The following is a 12,125-nucleotide window of genomic DNA, read 5'->3' as shown; positions in this document are numbered from 1 at the left end:
AACACTCAGCAAAGTGAAGAGGCAACTGGCAGAATGGAAGAAAAAGTTTTTAAACTATGAAACTGATAAGGGGTTAAATCCAGAATCTATAAAGAGGTCAAGAAATTCAACAACAAAAAAACAAACAACCCAGTTAAGAAAATGACAAAGGACTTAAACAGACATTTTTTCAAAAGAGAAAATCCAAATGGCTAACAGACTCATGAAAAAATACTCAGGCAAGCCAAAACCACAATGAGGTTTTGACTCACCCCAGTTAGAATGACTTTCATTCAGAAATCAACAAACAACAAATGTTGGCAATGATGTGGGGAAAAGGTATCCTAATCCACTGTTGGTGGGAATATAAACTGGTGCAGCCACTGTGGAAGACATTATGGGTATATCTTAGAAATCTGAATATAGACCCACCATATGACCCAGCAATTCCACTCCTGGGAATTGACCCAAAGAAAAAGAAATCAGCATATGATTGAGTGATTATTACCCCCCTTTCACTGTAGCTCAATTCACAACAGTTAAACTAAGGAAGAAACCCAGATGCCCATCAATTGATGACTTAATAAAGAAATTATAGTATTATACACTATGCAGTACTACTCAGCTGTAAAGAACAAAATGGATGAAATCACTATATATTGTAACCAAACTCACCACAGTAAAACATAAAGAAAAGATTCTAAAATGTGCACGAAACACAGGATGACTTTCAGAGGATCTCCAATTAGACTCAGAGCAGACTTCTCATCAGACTCCCCATGGGCTATGAGAGAATGGCGAGATACAGTCCAAGCCTTAAGAGAAAATAACTGTCAACCCAGAATAAGTACCCTGCAAAGCTCTCATTTATGAACAAAGGTGAAATAAGACTTTCTATAACAAACAGAAATTGAATTTTTCATCACACGTCCAGCCCTATAGAAGAAGCTTAAGGATATGAACTCACAGAAACACAGAAACATGATCATCATTACAAAAGAAGATAAAGGAATAAAATTTCCAGTAAAAGTTCAAAGGCAATTGAAAGTAAAAAATAGGAATATTTATGGAAAAATGGCAAGGCAAAGTCATTATTTATCAAGAGCCACCTTGAATGTAAATGGCTCAACTCTCCAGCTAAAAAATATAGACTGGCTGAATGGATTAAAAAACAAAACCCATCTATTTTCTGCCTTCAAAAAACATATCTCACCAACAAAGATTCACGCAGATTGAAAGTGAACGGATGGAAAAAGATATTCCTTGCCAACAGAAAACAAAAAAGAGCTTATGTAGCCATTATAATATCAGACAATATAGTCTTTAACACAAAAACTGTTAAAAGAGATAAAGAAGGGCACTATGTAATGATTAAGGAATCAATTTAACAGAAAGATGTAAGTATTATAAATGTATATGAAACTAATTACAGGGCACCTGGCTAACTAAAAGAAATGTTAAAGGATTTAAAGGTACACTTAGACTCCAGTGAAATAGTAATGAGGGACTTCAATACCCCACTTACAGAAATGGAGAGATCAACCAGACAGAAAATCAGTAAGAAAAAAAAAGAGATTTAATTGACACTATAGACCAAAGGGATCTAACAGATATCTACAGAACTTTTCATCCTACCGTTGCAAAATACACATTCTTCTCAGCAGTGCATGGATCATTCTGAAGGCTTGACCACATGTTAAACAGTAAACCAAATCTCAGCAAATTCAAAAAAATCAAAATAATATCATGCATCTTCTCAGACCACAATGGATGAAGCTGGAAATCAGCACTCAACAATCTGTAAAACATATGTAAACAAATGAAGACTGAACAACATGCTCATGGATGAAAAATAGGTGATAGAAATTAAATGAGAAATCAAAAAATTTCTGGAAACAAATGAAGATGACAATATAACATTTCAAAACCTATGAGACACAGCAAAAGCAGTGTTAAGAGGAAAGTTCATAACAATTTGTGCCTATATCAAGAAATTAAAAAGGCACCAAATAAATGAGCTATCAATGCATCTCAAGGATCTAGAAAAGCAACAGAAAACCAAACCCAAACCTAGTAGAAGAATAGAAATAATCAAAATTATAAAAGAAATCAACAAAATGAGATCCAAAAAACAACACAAAAGATCAGAAAAAAATGAAGAGCTGCTTTTTTGAAAAAATAGACAAAATTGACACACCATTGGCCGAAATAATGACAAAAAGCAGAGAGAAGATCTAAATCAATAAAATTAGAGGGGGAAGCTCTATGGCATAACAGGTAAAGCCACTGCCTACAGTGCCAATATCCCATATGGCTGCCAGTTCTAGTCCTAGCAGCTCCACCTCCAATCCAGCTCTCTGCTATGGCCTGGGAAGGCAGTAGAAGATGGCCCAAGTTCTAGGCATCCTGTACCCGCAAAGGAGACATGGAATAAGCTCCTGGCTCCTGCCTTTGGATCAGCATTCCTCCAGTCATTGCAGCCATCTGGGGAGTGAACCCGTGGATGGAAGACCTTTCTCCCTCTCTGCCTCTCCCTCTCTCTCTCTGTGTAACCCTGACATTCAAATAAATTAATAAATCTTTAACAAAGTAAAATAAAATAAAATTAGAGATGAAAAAGAAAATGTAACGACACCCCAGAAATAAAAAGAAACATAAGAAATTACTACAAAGAGCTGCATGCCAACAAACTGGGAAACTTAGAAGAAATGCATAGATTCCTGGACACACCAACCTACCTAAATTGAGCCATGAAGAAATAGAAAACATAAACAGACCCATAACCAAGACAGAAGCTGAATTAGTAACAAAGGCCATCCATCCCAATAAATAAAAGCAAAGGGCCGGCACCACGGCTCACTAGGCTAATCCTCTACCTGCAGCACCGGCACCCCAGGTTCTAGTCCCGGTTGGAGTGCTGGATTCTGTCCCGATTGCTCCTCTTCCAGTCCAGCTCTCTGTTGTGGCCCGGGAAAGCAATGGAGGATGGCCCAGGTCCTTGGGCCCTGCACCCACATGGGAGACCAGGAGGAAGCACTTGGCTCCTGGGTTTGGATTGGCACAGCGCGCTGGCCATAGCAGCCATTTGGGGGTGAACCAATGGAAGGAAGACCTTTCTCTCTGTCTCTCTCTTTCATTGTCTAACTCTTCCAGTCAAAAAAAAGCAAAGGAATAGATGGCTTCACTGTGGAATTCTACCAGACAGTTAAAGAACTAACTCCAGTTCTTCTGAAGTAATTCAAAACAATTAAAAGTAAGGGAACCCTCCGAAATTCTTTCTATGAAGCCAGGAATACTTTAATTTCTAAACCTGAAAAACATGCAACAGAGAAAGAGAATTAAACCAATTTCCATGATGAACACAGACACAAAAATCCTCAACAAAATTCTAACAATTTCGAATCCAACAACATATCAGAAAAAATCATCCATCCAGACCAAGTGGAATTTATCCCTGGTATGCAGGGATGGTTCAACATTCATAAATCAATCAACATGATACATTGCATTAACAAACTGCTGAACAAAAACCATATGATTATCTCAATAGATGCAGAGAAAACACTTGATAAAATGCAACACAGTTTCATGATGAAAACTCTAAGCAAATTGGGTATAGAAGGAACAATCTTTAAAACAATCAAAGCAATTTATGACAAACCCACAACCAGCATTCTATTGAATGGGAAAAGTTGGAAGCTGAGATCCACTAAAACAAGGTGTCCACTCTCACCACTGCTATTCAATTTAGTCCTGGAATTATTAAACAGAACCATTAGTCAATAAAAAGTAATCAAAGGGACACAAATTGGGAAAGAGGAAGTCAAGCTATCCTTATTTGCAGATGACATGATTCTATATATAGGGGATCCAAAGGACTCCATTAAGAGACTCTTGAAGTCATAAAAGAGTTTGGTAAAATGGCAAGATATAAAATCAATATACAAAAATCAACAGCCTTTTAGGCTGAGAAAGAACTTCTAAGATCAATCCCATACATAATAGCTAAAAATAAATAAATTTAACCAAGGATGTCAAAGATCTCTACACTGAGAATCACAGCACAAAATGAAGAAATGGAAGAAGACAACAACAACAACAAAAAAAAAACTTCCATGTTCATGGTTTGGAATTATCAATTTCATCAAAATGTCCATACTTCCAAAAGCAATTTACAGATTCAGTACAATCCCAATCAAAATACCAAGGACATTCTTCTCAGATACAGAAAAAATGATGCTGAAATTCATATGGAAACACAGAACCTCAAACAGCTAAAGCAATCTTATACAACAAAAACAAAGCTGTAGGCATCGCAATACCAGATTTCAAGGCATACTAAAAGGCAGTTATCATCAAAACAGCCTGATACTGGACAAAAAAAAGATGGATAGACCATGGAACATATTAGAAATGCCAGAAATCAACCCATGCATCTACAACCAACTTAACTTTGACCAGGAAGGTAAAATCAACCCCTGGAGCAAGAATAGTCTCTTCAACAAATGATGCTGGGAAAATTGGATCTCCACATGCAAGAATAATAAGCAAGACCCCTACCTTACACATTACACAAAAATCAATTCCAAATAGATTAGAGGCATAAATCTGTCACCTGACATTATCAAATTATTAGAGAACATTGGGGAAACCCTACAAGACACTGGAAATTCTTGGAAAAGATCACAGAGGTACAGGCAATCAAAGCCAAAATTGAAAAATGGGATTAAATCAAACTGAGAAGCTTCTGCACTGCAAAAGAAACATTTGGCAATGTGAAGAGCCAACTGACAGAGTGGAGAAATTATTTGCAAACTATTCAACTGATACAGGATTAATAACCAGAATATATAAGGAGATCAAGAAACTCAACAATAACAAAACAAACAACCCAGTGAATAAATGGGCAAAGGACTTAAAGAGACATTTTTCAAAAGAGGAAATTCAGATGGCCAATAGACACATGAGAAAATGCTCAGGATCACTAGCCCTCAGGGAAATGCAAGCGAAAACCACAATGAGGTTTCACGTCACCCCAGTTAAAATGGCTTACAAATAGAAATAAACAAACAACAAAAGATGGTGAAAATGTAGGGAAAAAGGTACCCTAACCCACTGTTGGTAGGAATGTAAACTGCTAAAGCCACAGTGGAAGACACTATGGAAATACCTCAGAAATCTGAATATAGACCTACCATATGACCCAGACATCCCATTCCTGGGAATTTACCCAAGGGAAATAAAATTAGCATAGGAAAGAATTCTCTGTACCCCCATGTTTATTGCAGCTCAATTCACAAAAGCTACGACATGGAATCAATCTAAAGGCCTGTCAACTGATAATGATAAAAAAATTATGGGATATATACACCATGGATATTACATAATGGTAAAAAATGAAATTCTGTTATTTGCAACAAAATAGATGAAACTGGAAAACATCATACATAGTGAAATAATCCAGTACCAAAAGGACAAATACCATATATTCACCCTGGTCTGTGATAACTAACAGAGCACCTAAAAGGAAATCTACAGAAGTGAAATTAGCACTCCAAGATTCAATTACTTTGAGCAGCCCTTGTCTCAACTGTTAAGGATCAGGTTTTTTTCATACAATTTGTTTAACTCTTTATTTAGCATAGAATTAACCTTATGTGTTTAAAGTTAATTGAAAATAGATCTTCATAAAAAATAAAAATGGGAATAGGAGAAAGAAGACAAAGTGCTGGGAGGGTGGGTACAGTGTGAAGAATCACTGTATTCCTAAAGTTGTGTTTAACAGCATAAAGTTTGTATTACTTAAATAAAAGATTTATGGAAGAAAAATTTTAATTAAAAAAAGCAGTTATTCTTAAGTGTTGAAAATTAACTGAAATGTGATCCCTGTTGAACATGGTGGTGGGAATGGGAGAGGGAAGAGATGTATAATTTGGGACATGCTCAGGCTGACTTGCCCCAAGTGGTGGAGTTGGAAGCATACCAGGGGATTCCAATTCAATCCCATTAAGGTGGCATGTACCAATGCCATCTCACTGTTCCAGGTGATCAGTTTCAGTTCACAGTTGGTCATGGTGGAGGGACTGGGAGTCAAAGGGAGCACATAGACAAGTCTAGTACCTGCTAACGCTAACCGATAGAATAAATAAAGGGGAGAGTGATCCAACATGGGAAGTGAGATACTCAGCAGACTCATAGAATGGCAGATGTCCTAAATAGCACTCTGGCCTCAGAATCAGCCCTAAAGGCATTCGGAGCTGGCTGAAAAGCTCATGAGAGTATTTCAGGCATGGAAAGCCAAGACACTCTGGCAAAAGATCTCTGCGAGTGAGATCCCAGTGGAAAGAACAGGTCATCAAAGAAGGAGGTACCTTTCTCTGAAGGGAGGAGAGAACCTCCACTTTGACTATGACCTTGTCTAAACAAGATAAGAGTCGGAGAACTCAGAGGGCTTCCATAGCCTTGGAAACTCATGACTGGTGCATAGGGAGATTACTGATGCCATAAACAGGAGTGTCAATTGGTAAAGTCAACAACAGGAGTCACTGTGCACTTACTCCTCATGTAGGATCTCTATCCTTAATGTGCTGTACATTGAGATTTAATGCTATAACGAGTACTCAAACAATATATTTCACTTTGTGTTTCTATGGGGGTGCAAACTGTTGAAATCCTTACTTAATGCATACTAAACTGATCCTCTGTAAAAAAAAAAAAAAAAAAAAAAAAAAAAAAAAAAAGAAATTATCAATTCCCAACTTGACTCTCACTGGGATTAAACATGACAATAGGTCTGCTCTGATTTCATCATCATTTAAAAAAATCATCTATTATTTTTCACTTTATGTTTCTGTGTGGGAGCAAACTGTTGAAATCCATACTTAATGTATACTAAGCTGATCTTCTGTATATTAAGATAATCGAAAATGAATCTTGATGTGAATGGAAGGGGAGAGGGAGTGGGAAAGGGGAGGGTTGTGGGTGGGAGGGACGGTATGGGGGGGAAGCCATTGTAATCCATAAGTCGTACTTTGGAAATTTATATGCATTAAATAAAAGTTAAAAAAAAAAAGTGGAGCAGGTGGGTTTCAAACCAGCATTCCAACATGGGATGAGCACTGCAGGTGGCAGCTTAGTTCACTGCACAATAATGCCAGACCCTAAAAAATTTTTCATGATTTATTTATTTGAAAGGCACAGTGACAAGAAGAGAGGAAAAGAGAGGTAAAGATCTTTCACCTGCTGATTCACTCCCCAAACAAAGGCAACAGTCCAGTCTGAGCCAGGCCAAAGCCAGGAGTTCCATCTTCATATCCAACATGGGTGGCAGGGGACCAAGAACTTGGGCCACTTTCTTTACCTTCCCAGGTGTATTAGCAGAAAGCTGGATTATATGTGGAGCAGCTAGGACTTGAACTTGCACTCTGATACAGCATGCCAACATTGCAAGTGGTACCTTAACCCACTGGGCCACAATGCTGGCCCCTAAAAACATTTTAAAACAATTTTTACTCATAAGGTGAGTGGCATTCCAGCACAGTTACCAGCTAGCAATGTTATACAGGTTCTACTCTTCTTATGTGAACAGGGTTTAAGATTCCAGTGCAACAGTTCAATCCCAGCAGCACTCCAGTTCTAGAGCCCTGCTGGTTCTTCCAGAGTAACATGACTCAAATATACTGAGTCTTCTTTGCCATCAGGACTAGAATTATATCTAGCACAAACAAGCCTTTCATCTTCTTTTGTAGTGCTTGCTAATAAATATTTGTATATTTGAGGGAACTTGGAGAATGTGGCCTAATATTTAATATCATAATAAACCAGCTGCTAGCAAGATTATAAGGGCAAGTGTGTATATCCACTAGTACTTAAATGTATTCACTAAATGATCCTGATATTGGAAGAACAAATTGGCTTAGTTCTGTTTTGCTGATGTGAAGTGAGGCCGATTTTGTCTTATACTTTTATTTGCATTTTTTATTTATAGTTAGGTTGACTTTCTTCTCATATGGCTGTTGAATATTTGCTTCTTTCCATTTGTGAATTAGTCATCATATCTCCTGACCATTTTTCCTCCTGTGGTATTAAAATTGTTCTCATTGGTTTATAACAGATCATGGGCCTGGCACTATGGCATAGCAGATAAAACTTCTGCCTGCAGTGCTGGCATCCCATATGGGCACCAGTTCAAGTCCCAGCTGCTCCACTTCCAATGCAGCTCTCTGCTATGGCCCAGGAAGGAAGCAGGGGATGCCCCAAGTCCTTGGGCTCCTGCCCTCAACGTGGGAGACCCAGAGGAAGCTCCTGGCTCCTGGCTTTGGATTGGCACAGGTCTGGAAGTTGCAGCCTTTTGGGGAGTGAACCAGTGGATGGAGGACCTCTCTCTCTCTTCCTCTCCTTCTCTCTCTGTGTAACTCTTTCAAGTAAATAAAGTTTTTAAAAAAATGTTATCTTCTGTCATATGAATTGCAAATGTTTTCCAATTGTTTATGATGCTTTTTCTGTGATAGAAAAGTTTACCAATATTTTTCTTTATGGTTTCTGCCTTTGGTGTCATACTTAGAAAATTCTCCTCTAACAATCTACAGTCACCTAAATTTTCTTCTAAAGGTAAGAATGTGTTTTACAGATTCCATGGGAAAAAATGCAAGAATTGGAAGTTTAAGGATTTGTAAATAGCAATGAAAGGTCTAAAATTGCCTTTCTCATGGGACAATAAAAAAGTAAAAATGGTTTTGTTATAAGTACTGTCTCCTACAAAAAAAATTCTATTTACATATATCTGGGAAGGTTTTTATTTTCTTATTTTTTGAAAAATATTTGAAATATATTTCCGTTAGCATCTATATCTAGATTGGCAATATTTTCCTCCAAACATTAAAAATGTTTCTTCACTGTCTTCTAGTTGCATTGCTTCTATGAGACATTTGCTGTCAACTTTATTTCTTTCTATATAAGGTGTCCTTTTCTTTCTGGCTGTTATTTTTTTTTTTTTGCTTACATTATCTGTTTAAAGGTTTTTTCTCCCCAAAGAAACCTTTTGTTTAAGGAATACAAACTTCATACATTTCATAAGTACAACTTCAGGAATATAGTGATTCTTCCCACCATACCTGCTCTCCCACCCACTCTCCCACCCCTCCACATCCTTCCTCTCCTATTTCCAGTACCATTCTCCACTAAGATACATTTTCAATTAACCTTATGCAAAGAAGATCAACTCTATACTAAGTAAGGAGTTCAACAATTTGCATACACAAAAAAAAACCTGTTCCTCAACAGTCAAGCTAATGTGAATTCAGCTGTAATAAACATAGGGGTACAGATAATGCTTTCATATGCTGATTTCATATCCCTTAGGTAAATTCCCAGGAATGCAGTAGCTGGGTCATATGGTAGATCTATATTCAGAACTTTGAAGTGTCTCCATACTGTCTTCCATAGTGGCTTTACCAATTTACAGTACCACCAACAGTGGATTAGAGTACCTTTATCCCCACATCCTCACCATCATTTCTTGTTTGTTGATTTCTGCATAAAAGCCATTCTAACTGGGGTGAAGTGAAACCTCATTGTGGTTTTTCACTTGCATTTCCCTGAGGGCTTAGTGATCCTAAGTATTTTTCATGTGTCTGTTAGATATTTGGATTTCCTTTTTTGAAAGATGTCTGTTTAAGCTTCCCAGTCACAAATACCCAGCCCCCTGTCAAGTCTCCCTGCCAACTCAGGAGTCTCTACTAAGCTGGTTGCTGGGTATGGACATGAATTGGCGCAGCTGTTCATATGTCCAAAATGGTGCCCAATCAATCATCTTTTACATAATACCATTCAGGATGATCAGGGAGGAAGAAATGTGCCCCCTCTTTTTTTTCTCCTCTAATTTGGCAGGTACACTATCCACCAACAGGGCTCCAAGTCATATTCCCTCCAGGCTTTTCCTGAACCTTAATCGCCAGTGGTTTTCGCTGCTGCAGTTTGGTCTCACATTGTAAAGGATAATCGGTGTTTGTCAAAGTCTACTGATTAAAATGTTAGTTATTCTTAAAAAAATGTTAGTCACATCTTTAAAAAATAGCTTTATAGTAATATCTAGACTGGCACTGGACCAAACAATTGGCATCACACCCCAACCAATGTTGGTACATAGAATTAGACATCACACTAACACATACATATGTTTGGGGGAGCTCTGGCTATATCTCTAAGGCATGGAATATTTTTGTCAATGTCTAAAATTCACCTCCTTTCCAAGGGAAGAAGTTACATTTTTCTTTAAAGCAAGACTGATATTCAGCCAATATTTACTCATCCATTCTATCATTCTATTAACTATTGTTGATAGCTTTGACTACTTTTAACATCAATTATCTTAGCAGATATTTGCACAATGTGTTAACATTTAGATTTTTAATGTTAATTGTTTAAACTGTCATTAAAGTGTGAAGGTTAAAGTTTCATTCATTTTTGTAATGTAATAATGAAAAAAATTTGATTTGCATATAGGGACAAGACTTGTATTCAACTTCCAACCATATGGATAGCATTTATATGTTATTTTTATTTTTCTAAGGTTTATTTGATGTATGAATTAATTCCTTCTTCACAGGAAGGTGTTTTATTTCTATTCAGGAAAAAAAGTTCATTCCTTTCAAGGAAGAAATGAGTATTTTAAGAACTTGTAAGGGATAAAGAAGGCATAGAAGCAGATGAGTTGGGAAATAGTTCCAAATTCAAAAAATTAGATTATAAGAAGTAAGAACAATAAAAAAGGGTAACAAAATCAACAAAACAACTCTACACTCTCTGCAAATTCTATTAACATTCTGAGATCATTTAACAGTCATTTTTGAACACCATAATTTTTTTTTTATTTTATTGACAGGCAGAGTGGACAGTGAGAGAGAGAGACAGAGAGAAAGGTCTTTCTTTGCCATTGGTTCACCCTCCAATGGCCACCGCGGCCGGTGCGCTGCAGCCGGCGCACCGCGCTGATCCGATGGCAGGAGCCAGGTACTTATCCTGGTCTCCCATGGGGTGCAGGGCCCAAGCACTTGGGCCATCCTCCACTGCACTCCCTGGCCACAGCAGAGAGCTGGCCTGGAAGAGGGGCAACCGGGACAGAATCCGGCGCCCCGACCGGGACTAGAACCCGGTGTGCCGGCACCGCAAGGTGGAGGATTAGCCTAGTGAGCCGCGGCGCCGGCCTGAACACCATAATTTTCATAAATAGCAATATCTTGGAGAGTTCTAAGACTGACCAACATTTCTAAACAAAGCTAAAGGGATCTTGAATTATCACCAATTGTAAAATGAATAGAGTAGTGCCTAGATTCTAATTTACAGGTAGAAGCATAGCCAGTAAATATGATGCCCTCTTTTTGTACTTTGTCCTATTAGGTTCTTATCCAACAAACGACGATACTTAAAGAATAACTATAAAATCATTTCAAGGACCATAACTACTGCTCAATCTCTGAGTTAATAAACACCCCATAAATACTTTCACATATTTGTGCAAGAAATGTTGCTAAATCATCTACGTTAAGTTGCTTTTAATGGCAAAAGACAACACAGAGAGAAAGATACAGCAAATGTCAAACCATGTGAGATCATGAGCTTATTTTAAAAGAACCTAGACCTTAATCCAAAGTCCAAGTGAAGCAGACAGAAATGGGCCTTCCAGTGGCTAATAAGCAAGGACTTGGACAGTTAGTCTTCAGCAGGAAACCCCAATCATCACCTCACAAAGGAAATTCCTAGATAGCACCACTTCAGAGAGTTCTCATTCATATCTACACATGCCAGAGCAATTCAGGCAGGAAGCAGAACAGACCCAGCACCATCACTGCTAGTGTGTTGCTTCTACAAAGGCTAAATCTCAGAAAGCAAGTCAGCGCTGAGTACAAGCTTGTCTACCAAGACCACATTGTCCACGTCTTTAAGGAATAAATCATTTCCACATGTCTTATGGAAAGTTGAACATTTTAAAAGCAGCCCTACACATCAACAATTAATTATGCCTTTTACCCAAGTTGTGCTTTCAAAGAGACAAGTCAAGTGAAATGAATCCATCTCACTCCAAGGCACAACTAGAATAGCCCAAACATCAGCCACTGGCAACCACCCAAGAAACCCCCACCCACATA

Source organism: Oryctolagus cuniculus, chromosome 8 (genome assembly GCF_964237555.1).
Source record: "Oryctolagus cuniculus chromosome 8, mOryCun1.1, whole genome shotgun sequence".
Classification (NCBI taxonomy): Eukaryota; Metazoa; Chordata; class Mammalia; order Lagomorpha; family Leporidae; genus Oryctolagus; species Oryctolagus cuniculus.
This window is presented reverse-complemented; position numbering follows the sequence as displayed.